This window comes from Malus sylvestris, chromosome 17 (assembly GCF_916048215.2).
Source record: "Malus sylvestris chromosome 17, drMalSylv7.2, whole genome shotgun sequence".
Classification (NCBI taxonomy): Eukaryota; Viridiplantae; Streptophyta; class Magnoliopsida; order Rosales; family Rosaceae; genus Malus; species Malus sylvestris.
The window spans coordinates 32,731,296-32,745,662 of NC_062276.1; positions in this window are offsets into that span (position 1 = coordinate 32,731,296).

A 14,367-nucleotide genomic window follows, 5' to 3' on the forward strand; every position below is an offset into this window, starting at 1 on the left:
CCTTGTCATTAAAACAAATAAATAAAATAACAACTACAACCAAGTCATTTCGTTTTGACCAAGAACAAAATATCAATTGCCGACTACATGACCCACTCCCCCTCTTCCTTTATCCATGCTTAGAATCGAGAGCACGTAAGATAAATTTACACATGCAAAATTAAATATATAATAAAAAAAAGGAAAAAAAATATATATGATCCCGAGTCAGGTGCGGAAGTCATATCAATAACTCATTCATTCTCTTTAGGCTATCTGTGATCTAATAGTTAAAAACTAAAAGTTATAAAGTTATAAAGTTATATTTACACAAAGTAAAATTTAACTTCAAATGTTATATCATCCTCGATGCACAACAAATAAGAATCAAACATAATGTTTGAAGTTAAATACATAATCATATACGACTAAATGCCCAATAATGAAATCAGGAATTTTTTGGTGGGTGGACTAAGTTAAAATAATTAAAATTTCAGGTATGAACTCTTAAAATCCAAACAATAAACAAATAAACTCGCAGCTATTTCAAGAACTTACTAATTGATAAGAGACATCAATAAACTTGCAGACTAAGAGTCAAAGAATATATGTCTATGTCTGGGTGCCTCTTTTGTCTTTGGCAAGAAGTGTAGGCTAATGTTTTTTAGACTTCAAAATGTCTAGTCAGGTCTGTAACTATAACTATGTATTGAATTAACAAACAGCTTTCATAATTTATGAGTGAGTGTATTGAGTGGTGAAAGGTTACAATCTATAGAGAGTCAAACGACAATGAAATTTTAACTTAACACTATAAATTTGTATTGTTGGTTAAAGTGGTTAGTTTTTTAGCATTTAAAATACTTTTATTGTTTTATATTCTCTAAAAGAAAACTAATTAGGATTCAGATTTTTCATTAGTTGGGTGGGTTAGAATCATAAAAAAAAAGAAACTTTAACGAAAAGCTCCCGGTACTGTTCATTTTAACGAAAAACCACATTTTTACATTAAAAAGTCAATCCTAATACCATTCACTTTACCCTTTATTTTATCATTATCGTTAAAACTCAAAATTTTCAAACCCTTTTAATTAATTTTCTTTAAAATAAATCATATGATAGTGGAACTAATTAGTATTTTTAATGTTAAAAACCTCAAACCCTCCCTATGCTAGAGCCTACCCTAGCCTTGTACATGGCTTCGCCAAAATGCATAATTAAATATTTCTTTGCACATAACTCCAAGTTCATATATGACTCCAACTGTTTAAGCGCGTTGGAGAGAAATTGATCTCTAGACCATTTAATTTGAGATACATGACATTAATATTGATAATGACTCCTTAACCATCAAATTTGAAATAAAAATTTACACCTTTCAATTTTTTATGTGTATTGTAGATAGCCTCAACTCGCAATACTCGTTTTATTTGTCTCTGTAGTCTCTATCAATGTGCACTAAACTCCGCATGCTCTCATATTTATTTGTTTTTTTAATTTAATGTGACCAAAATATTTATTAGTTTAGTTGACATGTTATTCGCACCCTAATGCAAATAATATAAGTATTTGAATAACTGAATTCAACTTGTATATCGTCACCAAAAGCACGAGTATATCACCTCCGCACTTACTAACAAACACAGATTTATATTTTGTTTGACATTTTAGATATTGGTACTAAACACATTTTAAATGCTTTCATTCTAAAAAATTATTCTTGAATTAAATTGTTCGACGTATTCTCAAATCATAAAAATACAACATCCTATTTGTCACTTCTGTCTACAAAACAGTTCTTCAAAATTCAATTTGCAAAAGGTCCGGACGGGCCCTAAGCTTTTTCATTTTCAGTTTTTAGTACTAAAGGTTTTTTTTCTCACTTTCGTTTACATTGATTTTTTTGACCACTTTCATACATTAGTTAGTCCATCTCCATCATTTAGGGTGCGTTTGTTGTACCGGACTATCTCGGACTGGACTAGCTTTAGGGACTAAGCTGGACTGGCTTAGACTAGACTAAGTTGGATTAACTTAGTGAAACGTTTGGTGTAATGTCAAACTAAAAATTAGGATAATTAATAAACTTTAATATTATATTATTTAACCAATATCTATTAATATTTTAATATTAATATATTTATTTATTCTTTTATAATTTCTTCCTCCCTCTTAACCTCTCTTTTTCTCCGCCCATGGTCTTCCTGCCCTTTCCCATTTTTACTCTCTTTTTTCTTCGTCCACTGTCACCCTCCCCACTCTCTCTTTTTCACCATTTTCACTCAAATTACTTTGCTCTGTTCTTCTCTTCTTCAAAATATGAAACTCTGAATTTGTTTTTATATTTAAATTTCAGTTCTTTGAGATTACAATTTCAGTTCTTGGCGTTGGATTAAATCCAAAGCAAATCCAGCTAGGTATTCTTTCTTGAAGCAAAGAGGGGAAATCTGGGTTGTGGGTTCGTCGGGTTTCATAAGAGGGAGAGAAATCAATTTGAAGCAAATAGAAGGTTGGGTTCACGAGACGAAGGAGATCGGCTAGACGGCAAGATTTGGTGATGGTTTTGCGGGGATGATGGAGATCAACAAGACCGCAGGATTTGATAACTGGATTTGGCAACGCATGGTTGCAGATCGCAAACGATGCAGATATTAGAGAGTCGGGATTAGCAATCCCAACCTTTTCGATGGTCCTAGCTAAGACGAGGTAGCGAAGCCTTTAGTCGGAACGAGTCCGACTTAATCCCATTAAAGACAGTCCCAGATCAAACCAAACACAGACTAATAAGCCAGTCTAGTCTAGTGAAACCTAAAGAGCTCAAACAAACACATCCTTAAAGTCCTCCGCATACCAATGATGTAGCATGTCTTTGTCCCTCCACATATCAAAGTCCCACATATCATTAGTTAACGGAAAATTTGACAAAAACACTAACAGATGTATGAAAACGTCTGAAATCAACTCATAGTAATAAAGTAGAAATTACTCCAATATATATATATATATATATATATATATATATATATATATATATTCTTCCGCCGAAGTGCTGTCAATGCATTCTAGGTTTAGTGAATTGGATTTACTACTCTTAGATGTTTGGCACACCATGATTCGACCAAGATTCCTTACATAATGAACTATTTTGGTATAAAGTTGTAGATCGCATTATCAGTTTTGAGTAACGCTACGTAGTTAAATTTGTAGACTACATTTGCAGATTAAATGATGTATTACCAATAAGAAATAAACACATTAATCAATACTTAAATAATAATCCAATTATCAACTTCCACGTTATTTAGTTTACAAAATTTTACTTACACATTTAGTCTCTATAAATTGTGCACATCAAATTAGTTTACAAAATTTTACATACACATTTAGTTACAAAGTTCTACCTACAGCACGTTAATTACCCATCAGTTTTTGTATGTTGCGCATATGGGTTGTGCGTGTCAAGTGCGCATGACCCTGCCACAATTAAAGGAAAGAGATCCTCTCTATATCTCTACATAACTTAAAACTAACGGATATAATGGGTCTCATAGAAGATAAGTAAATTTAAAGAAGACAAGCGTGTAAAAACTCAATCATGCATGGCGATGTCCTTGCCTTCCCTCTCGCTTGTTGCCTTCAAAAATTTTTCATTGTCCCGAGAATACGGATCAGTTCATCAAATATCATAGTGCAAGTGGTTGAAAATTTGTTCAAAAAAAACTTCATTTTAATGCCTAAAATTTTTTCAATGCTATTATTATAAGGAAAACTAATGAAAATAACTTGAAAACTTTGAGTTTTAAGTTTTAACCAAAAGAACAAAAATGTGTTGTAAGTGAATAGTATCATGAGTGACTTTTTAGAGTAAAAATATTTTTAACATTAAAAGTTAATAGTACCATGAGTGTTTCGTTAAGACTCCCATTATTATGAACATAATAACACCGTATGTAAGATTAAAAACTAAAAAATAATCCTCTGACTTGTGTCCCGTCAAAATATGTATTCCATGTCATTTTTAATTACTTTTTTTATGGATTTATTGTATTTTTAGTTTGACCATACCTATATAACATAACTAATTGAAATTATAACCAAATTCACCGTACCGAATGAAATGGACCTAAACTACATAACTTAACTAATTGGAATCAACCCAACCGATTGTACCAAAATGATTGGATCTAAACTATATAACTTACGTACGTGAAATCACAAACTAATTGACCGTACCTAAATGTAAACAAAACTAAAAAAATGCAAATTCCCCCACATAGGCCTTTCAACAAACACATGGTATGCATTGTAAAGTAATCATGTCTTGTTAAGACAAAAGGAGAGCTATCAAAAGTATCGGTCCTAATCATATTCTCCACATATTATCATTATCAGAGCTTTCGAAATCATGACAAGGAAACTGGGTATACAATATTCAAAAAGAAAAAAAACAAAATTAAAGAGCAGGGTTTTCAAAATTAACTACAAATCAAAGCTTACAAGTGATTCGCTGGTTCCGGCGAAGTCAGCAAATCGATTAAGCTGGACAATAATTTCCTTTTCAATTGTAGCTTCAAACAGATTTTCAGAGAGCACGATTCCAACACGTAACAACAACTAAAATACTGTTTTGTGAGAGTATATAGTTGCTGTTTGAAAAACTTGAAAATTTTCATTGATTACATGTATAATTGAAGCATGCTTTCATGTCGTGTTTTCACCTTGAAAATCTTTGGTTATGTTTATGAAACTTTGGTTACGGTTCTGAAACTTTGATGGTATCGGTTTTTTGTTTCTTTTTTTTGAAATTTGGGTTACGTTTCTGAAACTTTGATGGTGCATGCATAGAAATTATGGTAAAATATGTGGCATTGTTATAAGTGACATGTCATGGTAATAGATAAAAAAACCTTTCAAGTTATATTGTAAAATTCATCTTATTTAAGCCTTTATCTCTCAAGCCTCTTTATTTATTTTAGGTTTTTTTAACCAAAATAGTTCATGAGATTTGCATAACTTCTCACGGTCCTTAAGATTTGAAATCAATAGAAGTAATCCCTGAGTTTGTCCACCATCAATTATTTTGACCCTTCCATAAAAAATCTCCATTAAATAAGGTTAAAATGACAAAATTACCCTCAATTTTTATCAAATCATTTGGTCATTTGTTTAATAAATTGAGGGTTTTTTTGTCATTATGGTCCTTATTTAATATAATTTTTTATGAAATAACCAAAATGATTGATTGTGTATAAACTTAGAAATCACTTTTATTAATTTCAAATCTCAAGAACTAAAGTAACGAGTTATGTAAATCTAAAAGACTATTATCACTAAAAAGCTTTTATTTTATGAAAAATAGCAATATCTTTGTTGTAATGAAAAAATGTGAATAATGAAAGGTATGGATCCATTCATGCGATGTGAATAATGATGGGAAATATTTTATATGTAACACAATGTACAATCCCTCTGACTTTTGTGCACTAACTTTGTCACTTTTCTTTCGCTGGAGATTTGTTCAATTTGAGGGAGATGCTTTTATTTCTCGTCTTTTAGTTTATTTTGTTTAATTTTAATAAATAAATATAACGTTGCAGTTGTGGGCCATGGATCCTCTCCGGATCCAATTGTCCTAATTCTAGGGATTCATCAATTCGGACCGTTGAAATTTGATCAAACGATTACAAATAAGAGTCCACTTTAAAAGTTCTAATAATTTTAACCGTTGGATCAAATTTCAATGGTCCGGATTGATGGATTATTAGGATTAGGACAATTGAATTCGGAGAGGATCCGTGTCTGTAGTGGTGTTCGATTTGAGATGCTTTTATTTCTTGTCTTTTAGCTTATTTTGTCCACAAATGCAATCCTATTCACAGCACCCAAATGTTGATCATACTCTTGCAAACCTACTGTTATTATCCACACTTTCCTTATTTACAAACCACCAGTTGTGCCATTTACCAACCGAGCCAGCCAATAATTTTGGTTGAACCGATTTTTGACAACCGCAAGAAGACGGTTGGCTAACAGTAACTGATTTTCGGTAATTACGTATATGTGATTGGCAAGTGACACAAGGAATTTGGCACAATTTGCCAACCGAACCCAACCCTAGATCGATTTGAGGTTTTGTTTAGTTTTAATAAATAAATATAACTATAAGCCACTTAGTATTACAATTTTGTATAAAAAGTCTTGAGTTTGGTTCGTATAGATGTTGGATTTGAATTAAATTATTGGGGTTGATCTTTAGGGTTATAAAGGAAACGTGTAGGTTGATAAGTCACGTTTTTAATATATTCGATATTATCTACACTAAAAATGATGAAATAGACTAAATTAAACAATGAGCTATTCATATTAATTTGGTTTGAATTTACCTTTAAAGAGAATCGAATCTAAGACCTCTCACTTATAAATAAAGATGAATATTACTAGATGGTAATAATAAGTGACAAGTTCTTTTCTCTTAACAATAGGTATAGATATACATTAACTAATCAATCGTAAGAGGAGCATAAGTTCTATTATTAGCACTACATCTCAGTGTGCACTCCAAACTTCGTATATTTAAAAAGAAAAATATACTTACGAGAAGTGCATAATCAATTTTCTGAAGTGCCAATAATAACAACCGAAGAATTGTTATATCCAATCAGTATAAGGAATCAAGCAATATATATATATATATACACAACTATAATAACCAACTAAAATTACAAGAATCAAATTGAAATTGAACCTAATAACAACAATTGAAATTGAAATGTACTAACTTGATCAGATAGAGGCCTGCGATGCAGTGACCTAAGACAGAAATTCGTCCCCACTTGTGCTGTAGTTTTGGACGTCTATCTAGAGGATACAACTATCTAGAACAAGTTCTTGCACACGAACTTGTTCCCTAACGAATTTACTTTATGTTTTTCCAAGAACAACAGAAGAAGAAGAGGGAAGAAGATCAAGTTTTTTTTTTCTGTATTTCAAGGATGAATGGTTTCGTCCTTATATAAAACCCAAATGAGTGGTTACGTCGTCAATTGCAACTGTTCAATTTTATCCGAGATTATTGAAAATAATAAAATTACATTAAAAATTAAATCGGATTTAATCAACAGAGCCCCAAGGCCCCAGGCTATTTTTTACACTTCTATATATACGTAGCCCACTAGTAAGCCCACTTCTCACTTGTCATCCATCTAACTCTTACATGGGTAAAACCCATATAAAAGGTATAAATCCTCAACCTTCCTTCGATGTGGGACTAAAGTCCCACAAGTTCCTACAAGAATATAATTCACGATTCGGCATTAACCAAATGATGATGCATAACAAATAGACTACAAGACCATGTTAAGCTTTTGATCAATGCACATGCTATGCATTTTAGAGTTCAAAATGCTTGCGACTTTATAAAAAAACTTGGAAAGGGATCCTCTCTAGATCCCTTCCACCAAGTTCTCTCTATCAAATAATCTGGGTTCTTGAAATTTGATTCAACGGCTAAAGTTATTATAACTTTTAAAGTGGGCTTCTGTTTGTAGCCGTTGGATCAAATTTCAAGGGCTCGGATTAGTTGATGATGAGGACTTGGTGGAAGGGATTCGGAGATGATTCCTTTTCCAAAGAACTTAACATGGAAGTGCAATTACAGAATAGGCTATTAATATTCATGGGTAAATCCACCTTTTAGATGTGTCACTACCAAACTAGAAAAAACTTTATAAACTGAGAAAATATGTGTGAGATACGCACAGCTCCAGATCAACGATTTTGAGCCAAGTGAGAAACTGGTTCGACATAAATTTCTGTTTCCATTTCTGGTTCACCACATGGTAAGTTTTGAATAGGTACGAGCTAGTGTTACTTAGCATGGTCCAATAGCAAGTTAGGTTTACCAAAATTTCTAATTTAAATTAATTTTGATGGCTTTGTGGTGAGTTCTCAGGTTGTGGGTGAATTTGTCATAAGAGATTCTAATGGTTCACCTCCATTGTGGCTAGTGCCCGCAATCTTGGAGAAAGTACCATTTATGTTGTTGAAGCTCTTGCCCTTTGTGATACTTTGAGATTTTCAAAGGTCAAGGGTTTTAGGAAGGTTTGCGTTAAGGAGATTCTAAGCTCATCATTGATGTTATTTTAAACAAATGCAGTACATTGTGGCGCTTAAAGACAATTATTGACAACATTAGATATCTTGCCAGTTCCTTTTCTTTTATTTCATGGTCTAATGTCCTAATCAAGGTAAATTTTCTTGCTTATGTCATTACTAGTGTTTGTCAATTGATCCAAAACACTTACATTTGGAATAAACTTTTACCATTCTTGCTAATACTACTTTTTTGTGTCATTTGCAACGCTGGTAGTTCTCAAGGGGAGTTTAGTCAAACTCAAGAGAAATATTATGTAGTATCTCACTTGACTTTAATCTATTCTTTTTCCCTTAGATCATGAGCATTTTTTTCCATTAAGTTTTTGCTAACCTGATGAAGGTTAAACGAGACATCCACTAGGGTTGGTCATAACCTTGACGTGAGCATATTTACTGCCGCTTGTTCATCTCAAGCGTCGACATTGCATTAGCTCATCTTTTTATTCTTAGAATATGGGTTTGACCTATTGGGTTTACCACAGTGAATACAAGTTTGTCCCATTGGACTTACCATAGCCAGATTTTGGTGAGACTATACTTTTTATATGCATCCCTACTTGGAAACTCGTGTATGCATTGCATGTGCCTGACGAGAAGGCTTCATCAATTGCTTCCACATTTGTCTAAATACATGATGCAAATGCTTCTTTAGTTATACAAACTCAAGGAAATGTTATCGTTATTATTTCAAACACGTTATGTTTGACTCAGTTTTGGAATAATTATTTTATTCATACGAATATTATATATGACATGGTAAACGTGTATTAAATTTCTATATTCTTTTTGCCATCTATTAACTATCCGCCCATGGATACAATAAGCTTTGATCATTCAATGTGATTGATTTCTCTTGCATTGTTAAAGCAATATGATTGGCTATGAATCCACTTGAATTTTTTATACTCTTACGCTACATATTGTTAGTGCTCAAACCTTCCATGGATGAGTCTGAGTAGTGTTTGGTGTGAAGAATCTCTACATGTAATGTGGACCTTCCCTTTGAGGATAATTTTTCTTAATTTGTTTGGTGCGGGACACTTTTTTTCTCTTTGACCAGCTTAAAATTGACAAAAAAAAAAATGATACCCATTGTATGCCCCCTATCCTTATTGATTGTACATATTCTCTTCTTTAATGGATATTGTACCTTTTCTCAACAAATTAAAACAATAAACCCTTGGTGTGCTTGGGATACAGACCAAAATGAAATGGAATCAAAGATTTGAGTGGTTCACCTCTTAAAACTAGGCTACACACACTATGTTGCTCAAATTGTATTGATCTCAAGTCCATTCTCTTAGTCGTCCACCCCCTTACAAGAGGTTCATACCCCTTTATTTAGGTCCTCAATGAACCTAGAAGCCTTGTGTTCAACTTCCTTTGCTTTCTCGGCATTTAATGCGCCACTAGAAATCGTCAGTGTTCAGTTCTAAAAACAGTAGTAACAACTTTTTTAAATCCACAACAGTCTCAAACTGACTCTTTATAAACAACTTATAAAAAAATTATATTAATCTTATTTTGATTCTATAAATATTTCAATAAGCATTTCAACAGGAGTTTGATTTTGAATCATCCTCACTCTAAATACTTCTCAATTCAATTCCTCTGATTTTGTTTAGTAGTTTATAAATTAGTAGATGAGCAATTCTTCTTCTCATTTTAGTTTCTCTAATTTCATTTACAAATTTTTATACACGCCATTATTGTGGTTGAAGCTCCTGTCAAGCACCATCACCCCAAAAATAAGAACATAACCTGACCCAATTGCCCTGGAGAGTTGAGATCAGTCGAGACTTAATCAGTTCAATTTTAATTATGTATTATTAATGTTCAGCAAGTAAAAGAGTATATTACTATAGCATGCGGATGCCAAATATATTGACTGAGCTTAACTGGGCTCTGAAATGACTTAAAATAAAGTTACTAAATGAGACGCAAAGAGGATACATTTTAGGGAATTTTAACGAAAAACTTCCAGTATTATTCATTTTAACGAAAAATCATATTTTTACACTAAAAAATCAATCATAATACTATTCACTTTACCCTTTATTTTTTCTTTATCGTTAAAACTTAAAGTTTTCAAACTTTTTTAATTAGTTTTCCTTATATTATTTTATTGCGCCACATTCTAAAACATTTAATGTAACTGAGCTTGAATTAAGTTTATTTTAATAAAAAAAATTATCTAATAATTTTATTTAATGTAAGAGCCTAAAATTTAATTTCTCCCATCACATGCATTCAATCCAAAAACCAGAAGCGGACACTAAAAGAGAGAATACGCAGAGAGAAGCAATATGCCGTGCTAAAAAAAAAAAAAAAAAGAAATCTCACAAACCTCCAAGTCCTCCACTATATCCCATGTACTATTTTCTCTCTCGGTTTCAACAAATTTGAATGCATGGACAGGATTTTGCAAATAAGACTCATCATACAGTATGACACCAGACCTAAAAGTAATTATTGGCATAGGTTAGGGGCGGAGGGACCATAGGACTACAGTAGTCCTAAGGTCATCCTGCTTTTGTTTATAAATAAAAAAAATTAGTACTACTTTTTTTTTTATCATTTTTTCATGACTTTTTCATTTAAACCATTCCAATTTCTTAGATAAAAGATTTGACCCTTTTTAAATATTTTATGAATATTTATGTAATCTAGTCTAACCCTAAAGCCTACCGATTCCAGCTTTCAACACTTTCATTCTTTTTTCCCAATACTAAAAATTAGTATTTTATTATTCTCCAAATTTCTAGCCGACTGCAGTCTATCAGTTTGGGTTAGGGTTGATATATGTGTATTGTTTTTCGATCAGTCTTCAATTTCCATGATCCTCAAAAGTATGAACTTCGAATCTTCAAAGTTGTCATTTTCAATTTTTTTGCAATTTGCTAATTCATATATGTTGTCGTCTACAATTGTAAATTAATTTAACAAATAATTTTTTTTTTTGCAGATTAAAGAATACCATTATTCCATCATTCCATCAAAGAAATGACATTGAAGTTTAGTTAATTGGTCAACAACCCAAAGTATGTATTTTACTCTCAATTCCTCTTACAATTTTTTGTTTATAAATTATGATTAAATTGATGTCTTGCAATATCTCTTAACTATTGCCTAATTTGTTTTAGTTTGTAAAATTAGCATATATATACTATGCAACGATTTCAAAACATGAAAATTCATCGTGGACAATTATTTTAATTATTAGGAATATGTAATATTATCAATGCTATGTTATTTTGAATTTTGGTTACTTTTCATATATATATACTATGATGTTTTGGTTAATAGTTTTGTAAATACTATCGATTTAATTTTTTTTTTTAATATTTATGAGAGACCCCTCCTAACCCAAAATTCTGGCTCTGCCACTGCATAGGTCCCACAGACTCATAGTGACAAAGTTATTAAAAAATAAATGTTGGGAATTAAATTTCCTTCTTTCTCAATCCCATGGTTAGATTTTATCTGAAATCCTTTGTGACACACCCCGACCGAGATCAAGGCATGCTGGCCATCACGTGAGGGCGACGTAGCCATGTGCAGAAATATATGAATAATTAAAAACCAAAACTACTAGAGTGCACTAGTAAACAGGAAGTGTTAGGAGTAAGATACAGAAGTAAATATTCCTAATCAAAGCATAGGAAGTCTAGGTGCAATCCAGTAGGACAAATACTAATTATACAGTACCATAAGATGTCTTACAATTACTTTAATATGTCAAAACGCCGAAATCCTCGTACCCAGCAACAACAAGCTTACATAAAACCTGGAGGGGGGCAAAACAGAAAACGTGAGTGGGCAAAAACAAATGTTTTACAAAACCATTTCATTTATCAACATTTCTAACCCCTCGCTGTAAAACATGTATAATTTTTCCTAGAATTAGAATATAAGCATATACATAAATATATATGTAAATATATCAATTCAAATCATGCTTCACATAATCATATTCATATGTATGTCATACCAAGATATAATAGAGTAAGTAATTCAGGTGAGAATAACTTCATAGAAATATAACATATTAGCCGGAACCCCTGTGGTAGTCTGTACGGCTGAATTCATAGCTCAAAAGTCAATCTAGCCGGAGTCACTACAATGACTTATACGGCACTATATTGCACAAGAGTCAGAACCAAAAGAAAAGGTCTGTACGACAATACTGGGTGTAATATAATTATGCTCAATACTACTCTCTCATAATAACTGGGCAATAAATCGCTAGTCACCTACGAGTCGGAACCATAGTAAAGGTCTGTACGACAAAAATGTGCACCTAAATTGGATCCAATATGAGCATATGGTGCGGAATGTGACATTATAAACAGGCATGTGCCATATTTCTGGCTAAATCATAATCACCCTAGGTGCAGTTTTATGAGCTCAATGTTATTCAATCACATATCACATTATCGATAATTCACATAACCAAACATAACTCACATGAGCTTACCTTAGCGTCCATAGCACCACAATTATATATATAATGCATCATATACCAATTCATATACGAATTATAAACTTATATGCATGGCATTCAAGGCATAATCTCATTTAAACATATTTTCTGGGAAAATATAAAGTATATAAATATATACTGAAAACCAAAAGCTCACTCAATGGTATGTCGAAGGATCGTAGCCCCCGAGTCGTTCTTGAACGCGCTCATCCTCGGGATAAGTCTCACCTATATGCGAATTAACTATAAAAATATTATTTAAAGCACATAGACAAAACTAGCTAATAACTTCTTATACAATGCTCAAATGGGGTGTTTGAATATATCAATGTGATCTACACAACTTCACGAACATTCCCATATTTTTAGAAAAAATTTCCAACCACGCGCGGGCATGTGCCTAGCACACCAACGGCAACAGTGACGCCGTTAGGAATATTCTGTCATCCTTAACCTCAAACCTCCAGCGACAGTCGCCGGCGCCGAAAACTAGGTAAAACTTAAAACCTTGATATCTCGATCGATTTTCATCCAAATTTCATGAAATTAGTGCCAAATTAAAGCTTTCAACTTGTAGAACATCCCCATACCTGATTTAAGACCTAAATCTCACGGAATCTCGTCCGAGAATTTCAAGAAAAACTGGCCAAGTCTGAAACTAACGATCCCGACGTCCAAATCGCTTGGTTTTTCTTCTCTGAGCTTCGTAGGGATGTTTTAAAGCTTCCTACAAGCTTCAAATCACCTAAAACCTTCACATTTACGTGTGCATGAACAGTGCACCAAATCAGAGGTTAGAGTTCTTGAGGTTTTTCACGGTTTCAAGTCCTAAAAATGACATATATGAACTCAGGGACAAACAAGGAGTTCAATTCTTACCTTTTTAACATCAATCTGTGCGTGAAATGCTTGGTTCCAAGCTCGTCCCTACGGTTTGTATGGAAAATAGAAGGAAATCGTGAGGGAGGAGAGAGAGAGCACGGGAAAGAGAGAAAATGTGTATGTGTGTGGCACACGTGCTCCTCATCCAAAACCAAAGAAAATACATTTAACTCCCAAAGCATGACACACACACACTACAATCTCAACGTCCAAGGATAAAACCGTCATTTCACATCGTCGAAATTAAATATTCGGGACGGGCTATGACACTTTGACTATCTTTCAAAACTCACAGATCTTCTCGCAGGGAGGCATATTTAGACCCACTAGGCTTTTTCAAGTGATTCGCGAGGAAAAATTTAAGTTATCTTCTAATCGGATAGGGATTTTTGGATATAGAGTTTAATAGGAAATGCGATACCAGAGATGAGAGAGAGAAAAGAGCTTTTGTAAGGGGCATTGGCTAAAAAACAAAATAAATAATCATGAATATAGACTTATTTCTTACTTGTGAAGCTTGAGTTTTTGTCCTTATCATATTGTAATTTGTCTTTTTATTAAATTTCAGGCTCATTTAGATTAAATAAGGTTATTAGATAATTTTTTATTAAAATAAACTTAATTCAAGCTCTTTTCATTAAAGTTTTTTTTTTATTATTTCTTTATTCACCTCTATTTCATCTCTTGTATATTTAGCTACAAATTAGGCCACTTAGTACTATGGTATAGTAGTATTACTCTTCACTTATAAGAGTACTATGGGTTAAGTGCAATTTCGATGAAGCGTGGAACAATAGAAGTAACCGGGGAGGTTTTGGGGTGGTGGTTCGAAATCACTTAGGGGAGTGCCTTGCCGCTGCTGCTGGGCC